The 13,773-nt window shown below is 28.9% G+C and overlaps 1 protein-coding gene across 1 annotated transcript in view; it reads left to right on the forward strand.

Moving 5' to 3' along the window:
* The window catches only part of LOC124810260 (uncharacterized), a 28,691-nt gene that overhangs the window by 12,886 nt on the left and 2,032 nt on the right, over positions 1–13,773 (forward strand). The window lies entirely within an intron of this gene.

Below are 13,773 nucleotides of genomic sequence, written 5' to 3' on the forward strand. Positions count from 1 at the left end.
TATATATATATATATATATACATACATACATATATATATATACATACATACATATATATATATATATATATATATATATATATATATATATATATATATATATATATATATATATATATATATATATATATATATACATAAAGCGATTATAATATTGCTGATTATTATAATGCTGCATAAAAATTGGAAATCAAAAATGAATTATTATCTGAAAGAGTTTGAACTTTGGAAAATCAGAAAAGCAGCAACATGTTGGGTTGGAGCAAGTTATTTGATCTAATGAAATCACTATAATCAACTATGTTAAAAATAAAACAAAAGAGAGAGAGAGAGAGAGAGAGAGAGAGAGAGAGAGAGAGAGAGAGAGAGGAGAACAATATTTTTGAGCCTTCACAAATATTTTGAACCTCTACAAATATTTCGAACCTCCACAAATATTTTGAGCTTCCACAAATATTTTAAACCTCCACATCCTAAATATTTTGAGCCAGCAGATCCTAAATTAGAAAAAGAAGAAAATAAAGTTACGATAAATAAGTTACTGGTAATAATAAGGTAATAAACAAATCTTATGTCAATGTTAACAAAGAAAATGTTATTAAATTAAGCCTCACAATGGTTAATGCTCCATTTATAGTAGTGCAAAATGATAAAACTGAAAAAAATATAGTATTAGAAAAATCTAAAGTGCTAAGTGACTCAAAAGAATATGAAAAAGTATACACCAACCCCGATCAAACCCAAACTAAAAAATATAATTCAAAACAATTAAGAGAACAATGCAAAGAGAAAAATAATGCTAATTCAGATGGAGATTTTTACTATGGTATTAGAAATAGTAAGGTAGACAAACTCAAGTAATAGCAATTACCAGTTCAGTTAACGACCGATATTCAGCAAATTAGCTCTAACAGCAACACCAACTGTTTACCAATCATCTTACAAAGTCAACCTTTTAGAAATATTAAATGTGCTTACTTCAATGCTAGATCAACAAGCAATAAATTACATCACCTACACAACCTACTTAAAAACAGCAATTTTAAAATCATACTCATAACCGAAACTTGGCTATATAAAGAAACACCTCATTAGTTATTGTTAAATGGCAATAGTCTTAAAGTACTCCAACAAGATAAAAGTAAAACAGTAAAGGTGGGGGTTCACTTATGCTGGTGAACAATAATATCCACTCACTTTAAAATAATTTTGAAATACCAAAAGATCTACAAAATACTAAAACTACATGTGGTAACATTTTTGTATCATCAATCGACCTAAAATTTTGACATTTATGTGTTTATCACCCTCCATGTGCTGCCACCATAATTATAAGAACCAAAGCTTAGTGCAAGTTAATTTAAAAAATTACTTTTGTGTGGAACTTTACATGTATCGTAGCAGGTGACTTTAACCTACCACTCATAAACTGGTCAATCCTAATTAGTTTTTGAGATTCGTCCCATGACTTATTTGCAGAAACGTGTTCGGCAAATGCTTTAGAACAGCTTGTATTTGATAATACTCGACATAATAATCCGCTAGATCTAATACTAATCAACAACTCCAAAAATGTTTTTAGTGTAGAAGCTAATGCCTCATTTATAAGCACTTGCGACCGCTGTATGATCTTTTTCAATTGTAATTTGGAGAAACCTAAACAAATTAAAAAACTAACTAAGTACAATTTTCACAAAGATGATTACAACGCTATACAATCAATTCACAAAATATAAACTGGTCTATGATTGCCAAATTAAACCAAAATGTTGAAGCGTTCTGGCAAATTATTTGTAAATATTTAAACTCATTTATTTCCTTACATGTTCTAGTACATTCGGAAATAAGCCTCCAAGAAACGCAATCTTTATAGAACACACAAAAGAAGTAACTATACATCCATTCATATCAAATACAAGATTTATTTGCGTTCATGCCATGCAGAAATAAATGAAAAATGTATTTTAAGAGAAAAAAATTTAGTCAATAAAGCCAATATTGCCCGTTTTATTCATTTTTTAAGGCAAAAACCAAATGCTGTTGAACCACTACTACAACCAGATCTCTTAGCACAAATTATTGAGTAAAGCTACATCTTTAAAAAATTTTTTTGAGTTCTGTTTTTGTTACAGATAATGGTATTGCACCTGTCTTAGATTTGCCAACACACTCAAGCTCTGATAGTGTCATATTTCCATACAGTTCTGTAGTTTAATCACAACAAAATCTTCCATCAAAGTCCTCCAAGTCAACCAATGGATATCGAGCAATACTTCTAAAATCAATTTCAAACACCATTGCTATTTTTCTATCCGTACTGTTCGAATTGTTAATTTTAAAAAAATGCTATAGCTTTAACCTGGAAAACTGCTATAGTGTGCCCCATCTTTAAAAAAAGAAACTCATCTTTAAATCTCGAAGTAAAGGGCACAATCGTCATTTTCTAAAAAAAGTCCTCTATGTCTAGAATTTCCTAAATAAAAAAAGGTCCTTTAGAAAAAAGTTGGTAGCACATGCCTCCGGCCCCCAAACCCCCATTCCCCCATTCCCCGTGTCGTCGGCCCTGATTGAATCGATTAATGGGTTAAAAAAAATTATTATTTATAAATACAGTTGTGGCTATTAAATTTTTCGCTTTGAACACTCAACAATATTAATTTTTTTGCAGAATGATAATTTTTTAGCTTTTAACTCTTCAATATTTGATTTCTTGTAAAATATTAAGTAATATTGTATTGTTAAATTTTGCGTAATTTTAAATAATGATTTATAATAATTTAAATAGTTTATAATAATTAAAAAATGATTTATTATAATTTACATACCAATTTAAACTTTCATTTTACATTTTTTTTCTTCCTATTATTTATTTATTTATTTTTTTGTTCTTTATTACAATGTTTAAGATACAAATACAAATATACAAGAGAAAAACTACAAGTAAAAATATCGTAAAAATAAATAAATAAAAAATAAAAAAGAACGTGGATACTCATAGAAGACCATTAGGTCTTGTCACAGAGAACCGCTAATGAAGAACTTGAAACATAAAATTTATACAAAGTATAAAAATCGTTATACAAATAAATGGAATCGTTAAGATTAAAAAATCCTTTTACCACTGGAAATATAAATAAACAAAAAATACACAAGTATTTGATTTAAGAAATAAAAAGAAAGCGGACACTCGTAGAAGACCATCAAGTCTTCATCGAGAACCGCTCGTAAATTTAAAAATCTCATAAAAATCGAATACATACATACATGGTCAATTGTATAAAGCACAAGAAAAATTTAAGTGCATTCATATACATATTCAGTTACATCACTGCATAAAAAATAAAAAAGTAAATTCTTCAATGTTTAAAAATACAAAAATATATCATCAAAAGACAAAATGATTTCCTTAAGCTTTTTTTTTAATGAAAGTGAATTCCATTCCAAAGAAAAATCAAAATGTTTTAAAACTATTTTATTCCAAAGAGAAATTCCACGAAATAAAATGCTTGATTTTCCAAAATTAGTTTGAAAGAAATGGTTTATGAATTAAATTATCATTTCTTAAGTTGTATTTATTTATATTTTTCAAGGTATATTATGGAAAGAAACTGGGTTGGAGTTAGTTTTACATTTTTACATAAAACAAAGAATAATAAAATCATTTAGCTGGTATATACCAAGAATTTTCATTTCAAATAAGAGAGGCTTGGCATGAGTAAATCTATCTTTAAAATTAATAAGACAAGCAACATGCTTTTGTTGACAATAAAGACAATAAAGAGGCCTAAGTTTGGGTTTATTAGCACTACACCAAGCATTATTTGCATAGTTTAAATGACAATAGATAAAGAAGTAATATAATTGAGTTAAATTACGTTTGTTTAAAGCACTTCTAGCTTTATATAATATTTCTATACTTTTAGCAACTTTATTACACAAGAATTCTGTGTGATATTTCCAATTAAGGTTTTCATTGATATATATCAATGATTCATATCAATAGATGTGTATATATATACCCAAAAAGCCCTATATATATAGTTACCCAAAAAGTTTGTATTAATTACTTTTTTTATTAGGATTTTGTCAATAAAAAGTAATGGTCACAAGGCAGAAGATTTTTTTTTAGAAGCTGGATGAAAAAGTATCCAAATTTTTTCAACATTAAGTGAAAGCTTGTTTTATTTAAACCATTCAGAAATTTTTCTTAATTCAATATCCATATTTTGAAATAATGTTGTAATACTTTTATCAGATAAAAAGAGGTGAGTGTCATCTGCAAACATGACAGCGATCAATTTCGATGCTTTATGTAAATCATTGATGTAAATGAGAAAGAGAAGGGGCCCAAGTATGGGAACACTACAGGTTATATTTAATAGATTGGATGGGTCAGTTAAATTACTGTAAACAAACTGTTTACGGTTGCTTAAATAGCTTTTAAGTAAAAGTAAAATATTTCCTTTAATTCCATAATATTCAAGTTTTTTTTGGAGAATTTTATGATCAATTGTATCAAAAGCTTTTGATAATCCTATGAAAACTCCCAACGTGAATTGAGAATTTTCAAAAGATTCAGAAATGTTGCAAATAATTTGGATTATTGCATGTTCTGCAATAATCCAAATTATTTGTTATTTTTTTTGAGTCCGTATTGATTAACATATAGTATATTATTTGAAGAAAGGTGATTATAAATTACGTTATATAAAATTACCTCTAAAACTTTAGAAAAAAACAGACAAAACAGAAATTGGGTGATAATTAGAAACATTAATTGCATCGCCAGCTTTGAAATTGGTGTCACTTTAACTATTTTTAGAAAATCAGGAAAAACGCCCTGTTTTATTGAACATTGTAAAACTCTAAATAGTAGAGTAAACTTGGATAAGAGTAAACGGTTTAACTTCAAATTCAAATATTTTTTTAAAGAAAAAATATTTTATGTTTTTTTTTTTTTTTGTTTTAAAGAGAATTTTTTACATTATATAAATATATAAAAGTTAAGAAAAAATATATTGAAAATCTTTAAAAAAAAAAGATTTTTATGAAGAAAGAAGCGATAACTTTTTCCCTTATAATTGGCGAAAAGTAAACTAGTTAATTTTTAATAACAATTTTTTTAGATATTAAGAAAATTAAAACTATATAAAGATATTAAGAAAATCAAGCAAAATTAATTAAAAATAAAATGAAAACTAATCTTATTAGAAGTTAAGTTTACAAAAAACTATTTTAATCAAATATACGAAAAAAACTATTTATTATTTAAAAAAAGGAGTTGTTTCATCAGCAGAAGCAGGTTTCTGACATTTTTTCATGCAAAAAAACTCTTCACCAATTTTGTATTTTTTGGGTAAACACAATCGACAAACCCAAGAATTGCAACTAAAAGCTTCACAATGGTACTACATTTTGTTTTGAGTTGGCAATGCTTCTTCCTAATCTCTGCGACACTTTTTGCACCTGTTGATGTCTTTGTCTTGTCTGTTTTTTTGAACGTTACACTTGCTGAGTTTCATTTAAAGCTTCACTGAAGTGAATTTTGTGTTTCTTTAATTGCTCTGACTTTTTGGCCTCATCGTTTTGCTTTAGTTTTTCGAGCACCTCAGATGTACTTCGACACTGACCTTCAACTCTCGGAATGCTGACTCTTTTGGGTTTTTTTTACGTGTCAATATGGTGGCGCTGGTGTTGTTGTTAAATTTTAAAGTTGGCGAATTGTTGAAGTTTGATGCTGACTGATGATAGATGATGATATAGGCTGGGATGAGGATGATGAAGTGTATTGAAATAACTTGCTATTTTGTCTTCGGTACAAGAGGAAGATCTGCGATACGAAATATTGCCTGCTACTCTGACGCCTAATTTATGACTCCATCGTTTAGTGAAACCTTAATACTATTCTCGTCCTCGTATCCATTTTGAGGAAACAGATGACTTTGATTTGTAGATACTAAATATCCCCAAAGAATTGTGATGACATCTGCGAATGTTCTGCCGAAACCCCAATCGGCTAAACTGAAAGGTACTGAAACAAGAACAAATTTAATTGCTGTACTTAGCACGGTAGTTGTACCTCTACCATGCGATAGGACTTTGTTGTGCACACGCTTGTGAAGAGTTGCCTTTGGTATATTTTATGCCTCTGAAGCTTTACTGAGTGATATTTCGCCTTTTTTGATTTGTTCCACTGAAGTTGCATTTGCTCTTGATTGAAAGTTGTTTTACGAATATAAAAACGAGTCATTTTGTTTTTAAATCTCTTTAGATAAATAGCAAAGGCTGCCGTATTTATTTACGTTTTTAAATCTCTTTAGATAAATAGTAAAGGCTGCCGTATTTATTTACGTTTTAAATAATTAATAACTATGATTTAGTTTAACCGCGATTATCTTAATGCAAAAGTGTTAGTAATTAGCATGTTTACTCTTCCCCCGAAAAACATTTTTATTGGTCTTTTGCTCATAACTTTTTTCTGGAACTAGCAAATTCAATTTTGAAAAGAGAATTTTGATCGTCATAAAATTTTCTACAAAACAGACTTTTTTGTTTAGTAAAATTAAATTTTAGTTTTGGGAGTTTTGAAATTGAGTTTTTAGAAAAAAAACTTTTTTTTACGAGGGTGAGAACTTTGAAGTTTGCTAAGGCAACATTGAATTTTTTAAAATAATTTTCACACCTTTAGAAAGAGCACAAAATTCTCTACAAAACGGTTCGCATTTTTAAAAATTTTTTGTTTTAGCTTTCAATAAATGCAAAAGAAACAAAATTGCAAAACCATTCACTTTTTGTTTTCGTTTACTCTTACTTTAGTTTACTCTATATCTTTTAGGGGTTCAAAAGACTAGATGGCAACATTACCATTTAGGGGAGAGTGGGGTAATGGCGAACGCGGGGTAACTCCGAACATGGTCAAAACAGCATTGTAAAAAAATAAATTCGACAATTTTTTTTTACCTGCTGAGAAGGGATCCTATGCTCAGTTCCAGACGTGCAGTAGTGTAATGAAGCTGCGGATGTTGTTCACTATAATTTGATTTTAAATTTTTCTGATAATTTTATGCAACTTTTTTCTTGAATAACACTCTGTTGTAGCTTCTATGGAAATAAAGTCACTCCTTTTTTTTGTTTTTGTTGCATAATATAGTTTTTAGACTTAGTTATTACAATTAGCTTTTTATTCGCTATTACACAACAGTGCTTGTGATTGCCCCCCAATGTGTTCGGAATTACCCCACGTAGGCAGGGTAATTCCGAACACCAATCGTTTTATTTCTGGCATAAATTTTTATTTTATAATAAGATTTTTAAAAATTCCTTTTGAGGGTTTGTGACTGAGTAGTTAAACTAATTGATAAGCAATAAATATGATCAATTTTGTATAACTGGTGTCTTTAATTTGCATTCCCGCTTAGGTGTTCGCCAATACCCCACTCTCCCCTATATTATCATGGCCAGCTGATTTATTACACTTAAGCATTTTAAAAGATTGCTCAAAATCTTCGTAAGATAATTCATCTTATGAATTTCATAAGATGTTAAGACCGGAGTGATCAATAAATCATACTCATCTATTTTATTAGTCACAAGAGGAATTTTATTAGCTAGATTAGGGGCAACAGACACAAAAAAATTATTTAATTCACTACTTATTACAGTTGGATCAGAGGAAAATTCATCATTAATTTTTATAGTTTTGGGCAGTGAGCACGGTTTTATTTTTTGCATGCATCAGTAAGTTCTCTAAGAATTTCCCATGTGCGCTTACAATTATGTTTGTTTATCTTAGAGGATCTTCTAAGATCTTTTGTGATCTGTGGTGACAATAAACTCTATTTTTTTTATTTAATATACATTTTGGAAAGTTTATGTCATATATTTCATAAAAGTTTTAAAAAAAAAGCGTCTTAAATTTGATTAGCGTCTGTAGATACTTTAATTTGATTCCAATGAAGCAGAGATAACTGCTCTTTAAACGATTTTAAATTTATGCGGTAAAAAAGCGTTTTGAAAAACTTGTTTTCTGTTGGGATATTTTTTCTGCGGCAATCTTAATCGAGATAAATATGGGGAAGTGATCTGAGATGTCGCTTAAAATTATACCTTTTTTTTCAGAGATTTATTAAAAAAATTATTTGCTATGATATTGTCAATTAAAGTAGCTGAAGTTGAAGTTACTCTTGTTGGCTTATTAATTAAAGATATTGTTCCCCATATTAGTTAAAGGTATTGTTCCCCATGTTCAAATACATCATTATAAAATTTATTAATTCCACAGTTGGTGTGGTATTGAAAACTATCCAAATTAATATCATCTATTAAATAGTAAAATTTTTTTTCTTGACTGCTTTTTCTTAAAATATCATTAATAAATATATTAAAATTTCCTATTTGACCCGAAGTTGGGCGATAGCAACAACTTAAAATTAAATTTTTGTTTTTTGTGGTTATGATTTCAATTGTTAAAACCTCTTGTTAAAACCTCTGTCGTCATTAGAATTACTCATGTCAGGCCTCATAATATACCTCAAACATTCTTTAATATAAATTATTAAACCACCGCACAGTGGGCCAGAATGCACTTTTACTGGACAAAATTCATAACTAATTTAATATTAGAGCTATATTCACTAAAATTAGTATGAGTACTAATATGATGTCTGCGCTTTTTATGAAGGTAATATTTTTTTATTTCGTTGCTATGGATACCTTTATTTTGCTTAGCAACAACCTACTTTTGTTATCTGCAGATATTTTATAAGTGCTATATTCAATAAATTTGGCATGAGTACCAATATGAGATCACACTTCTTACAAAAGTGATAATTTTTTAAATTTAGTTGTTATGGATACTTATATTGCTTAGTTACCGGATACTTTCCTTAGTTACAAAGTGGTAAATTGATATTTGAATATCTTATCGGAATTTTGACCCACCTATATTGAATAAAAATTGAGTATTTAGGTAAATAATGTTTTAGGAATAATAAAAGCAAAAAATAGTGCAAGAAAACGTTATCAATTTTAAATTACATCAAAAAATTATAAAACAATAATATCGTTTGAAGATTGTTTAAGTAATTGTAAAACATCTGAAGGAAATGCTTTATGATTTGTTTGGTGTGATGTTGATTTACGCAATGATGAAATAACAGGATCACTGGAAACTAGGAGTCTATTGATAAGATCAGTATTTGTTGCTTTTCTGGATGTTTTTTGGCTGAAATTTTCGCGATAACATTTAAAGTCTTTATTTCTAGCCTCTTGAGCTTCCTCTGACATAAGTCCGATGGGTAATGTAAGGCTTTTAATTATGTCATGTCCATGTATCAATACTTTGTGAACTGATTGAGCCATGTAATACCATGGATAAAGGGACACATATAGTCTAAAAGTGTCAAAACAATAATCCTTGAACTTTAAGCAGTCTATTTCATATCCTGAAGAGAGCGTTACCAAGATAATGTAAAATCTGAATATAAGGTTTTGGTCAATACCCAGAATTTCAGCTGTTTGTTCATATGCTGCAAAAGCACGCCTTGAGGTATTGCCATCATTACTTGTTCCAGAACCACCACTTTTAGGGAAATCAACAACAAGTCCCATTTTGTTCATAAAATCAGTCTGAATCTTTTGTTTAGCTACAGATGCCTTTTCTTTGTGTTCTTTAGATCTTGCTTGCCACTTTCTTGTTTCTTTTTTATATGCAATGTGCAATAACATCTCAAAAAATCGAATCCACGCATGAAGACTGGAAAGACCATATTTGAACTCTCTGTTAGTATAATCTATATTAAGGATATCAAGACTATTTATATTTTTTGGAGAGACACCACACACTGAACAGCATTGGTATGAGTTATTTTTTTCAGATAATATTGTTTGAACCTTCCCATCAATCATTGTAAGTTCAATAATACAATTCACTTCAATAGAAGATCCGCAAGCCTCTAATAAAATCATACCCAAGCTTTCTATCTCACTTTTAATGTACTGATCTTCTTCAATCACAGATTCCTTGGATTCCATTTTGTATGCAAATCTTATGGGTCTACAATAGGCTGTGGAGAAGGACTTTTAATTTCTCCAAATAGGCACTTTTCGTTGCTGTTGTTAAATCCAGTCAAATCCAATGGGACAAGACAAGTAATAAATAATGATTCTTTACGCTTTAAATCTCTGTTAATGTCGGGTTCTGATAAAACTTGTTTATAAATGCTTTGGCCAGTAGCACCATCAAAACCAGCCTTACTCGTTAGTGTCATTGTTTTTATTGCTTTGTCGTTCAATATCAAGTGCCTTAGCACAGGTTCCTGAACTACACAGATTCTTTGCAAAGTATGAGTCATTAAATCTTTTAAAGGAACTGAAGCTGAATAGTCCTCCACTGTTATGTTTGCAGGATAACATTTCAATTTTGCATCTCTGACATCATTGTAAGCGGGGTAGATGTTATATTCTTTCTCCAAGGCTCCGCTTCTAATCAATTGATAGGAAGCTTTTGTCAGACTTGCATCAATTATTAAAGCCAGTGCTTCGTCTGCTGAATATTAAGTTGCTTTATCTGTATTTGATATATTTAAAACATTTTTGGCAGCAATAACAACAGATTCATCTCTAAATTTTTTATTAGCAGCAAAAAATAATTCATTGGATGAATGAGATTCAATTAAACAAGATACACGCCGTTTTTTAGTTTTATTAGAACTATTATCAAATGCAACTGGTTTTTGACCACGTCTACTTGCAGTTGGTTCATTGTCTTTTTTTCTGACAATTAAATATTCATTAAGCCAGTTCACAAACTTCTTTTCAAAATTTTTCACAGTATAATTTGCAGATTTCCACTTTTTTTTATACAAGTAAACAAATCGTTGAACAGCATGTCTAAAATCAACGTCTTTAAAATCAGCAAATTTTGGCTGAATAAATTTTAATATATCTTCAGTAATATTTTGTTTTGAAATACTAAGATTGTTTTTTTGGAGAAAATTATAAATGTCTAAGTTTAACAAAACCATATCAATTATTGTAACAAGTATTTTGTATTTAAAAGTAAAATGTTATAATATATATGCCGCCTGGACTACTAATACTTGTTAGTAATTAAGTTACTACAAGTGTTTGTAATTAAAATTAAAAGTAATTAAATTACTGTCAGTGTTAGTAATTAAATTACTAACAACTACCGAAAATATGTTGTTGCTATGTTATGCAAAGTAAGGTATCCATAGTAACCAAAAAAAGTTAACCTCATAAGAATTCTGAATCTCATTTTAATACATACCCCCAATATTGTGTATTTAGCGCAAGTAAAATACTGTTAAAACAACGTTAATGTAAAAATGAGTTGTTGCTATGCAAAATTTAGTACCATAGCAACCAAGTTAAAACATTCATAAAATCTGAACGGGGATTTAAGGGGACGAGCAATCAATTAAAACTCGATTGAAGCATCATATAGCTCAAATAAATATAAGACAACACATGGCAAATTGTGATAATTATTAGTTATTGTGCGGCAAAAAATAAGTTTCTTAAGAAATTTTTTTTTTTAATCTGTGATTTTCAAAGTATAACTGAGATAACATGCTATGACAAATTTATTTCACACATTGGTTTTTCTTATCTCTAAATACTCTAGAATAACATGTACTAATTTTTTGTTTCAAAAACGTAGATGTAATTGAAATATAACACAACGTTGATGTCACCGTTAATTACTTATTTATAATTTTTTTATTTTTTTATTTTATCTCAATATTCAAATGCTTAGAGTCCTGGTAACTAAGGGATTTAATATAAATAAATTATCAATAGATTTCTCCTAATATATGTAGATACTAAAATTAAATAGGTTTTCAAGATTAGACAACTAAAATTTTTCCCATTTTGTCCACCTACTGGCCCACTGTGCACCGCCTCGCTTTCTATTTTTACGCTCTGAAGAAACTTTATTAAAGCCTGGTAAACAGATATTTCCGTTTGAAATTACGTCAACAGAGCTACACCAAGTTTCCGACCTGCAGATAAAGCTGAAAAAAAAAAAGAGATTTATTCATATTTATACAAAAAATTACAAAATTTTTTGATATGCTTCTTATATCATTATGCAAAATGTTTAAATTTTTGGGATTAAGAAATTTTTTTATTTCATTGAAATAATAATAGGAGGAGCTGCTAAGTAAAGCATCGGCTCCGATAAAATAATTTAAATACAATCCGATTCATGATTTTGTAAAAAGCCATCAGTTTGAAAGAAATCAAAAAAGTCTTATTCAAAATTGTTCAAATTATTTGAATCCATTTTTGTTTTTAGATTATACTTTAGTAAATAAAAGAATTTCTTTTAAAAATCACGCTTTATTAGTTTGTTATAAATAACATTTGCCTTAGTTCTTTAGCGTTTGTAAACAACTTTTTTTGTAACTCGCTCGTCCGTTCGCAAAAATCTTCGTTTATAAAAAGCTTTTGATTCCAAAGTTTCATTTTTATGTATTTGTCAAGGATAGCTGATTTGTCTTTAAAGTTTAAAAATTTCACAACGACTGTTCTGACTTTATTATTAATTTTTTCGTATTTTCCTACTCGATGTGCTCGTTCAATAATAAAGTTTCCTTAAAGTTCAAGTTTGGTTTTAAGTATATCTTGGACTTTTCTTTTGCAACCTTCCCAACTTTCGTTTTCTGATTTCTCAATTCCATTAATTCTAAAATTGTTTCGTCTACTTCGATCTTCTAGCTCCGCCAATTTGTCCTTCATGGATTCAGTTACAATATTTTCTAAAATATTTGGTTTACTGTGATCAGACTTTGCTTCGGCAAGTTCAACTAAAACTCTGTCATATTTATCACTTGTAAAATCGACAGATTTTTTTAAATCATTAATTTCCAGTTTCAGAAGTTTATTTTCATCTTTTAAAGTATTCACTTGATTCTCCAACTTTTCAATTTTATCGTTAAGAATTTTGAAAATTGTACAATCATGAAGTTCTAAAACTTCTTTTTATTGTAACATTTTTTGCCATGTAAATTTTGTAAACAAGTTAATTATTACGCTAATTATATTGTGTAACGAACCATTATTAATAAAGATGAAAAAAAGCTTTCTTTTTAAAATCTTTACGGCAATAACGAAATAACGTTTTAAAACCTTGAACAGTAGGACCCAGAGTTGCCAAGATTAAAAATTTATACATATATATCTTTTTTTAAATGATAAGTTCTAAAAAAGCTAAAACATTCAATATGAATATGTTAAAATAATGAAAATATCAATTATGACATTATTAAGGTTTAATGAAAAAGTCATTGGTCAAAAGCGTAATTTAAGAGAACTTTTATGGGTGACGCACAGTGGGGCAGAAATGATTCAAAGCTGGAAATTTTGCAAAAATGTAAAAAGACTTTATGAAACATTTTTTGGTGGTAATGTTCAAAGGAGTCTCTGGTCTATCTTATCCACGTGTTTTTTAAGGGTAGAACTGACATTTAACCCTGTAGTACCCATACCCAGTTTTAAAAATCTTGCAGCCATATTTGATTTTCTTAAAAACATATGAAAGCAAGTTCAAAACCCCAGCATTCCATTAACCCCAGCATTCCATTAACCCCAGCATTCCATTAACCCCAGCATTCCATTAACCCCAGCATTCCATTAAATATATGCTCATGGATTAGAAATTACTTCAAATTTGTCTGTTCCCGTAAAAGCTTTGAGTGAAAAAGCACAAGAATATTGCAACAAATTTACTGGATAATATTTGCTACA

Source organism: Hydra vulgaris, chromosome 15 (genome assembly GCF_038396675.1).
Source record: "Hydra vulgaris chromosome 15, alternate assembly HydraT2T_AEP".
In the NCBI taxonomy this organism is placed as follows: Eukaryota; Metazoa; Cnidaria; class Hydrozoa; order Anthoathecata; family Hydridae; genus Hydra; species Hydra vulgaris.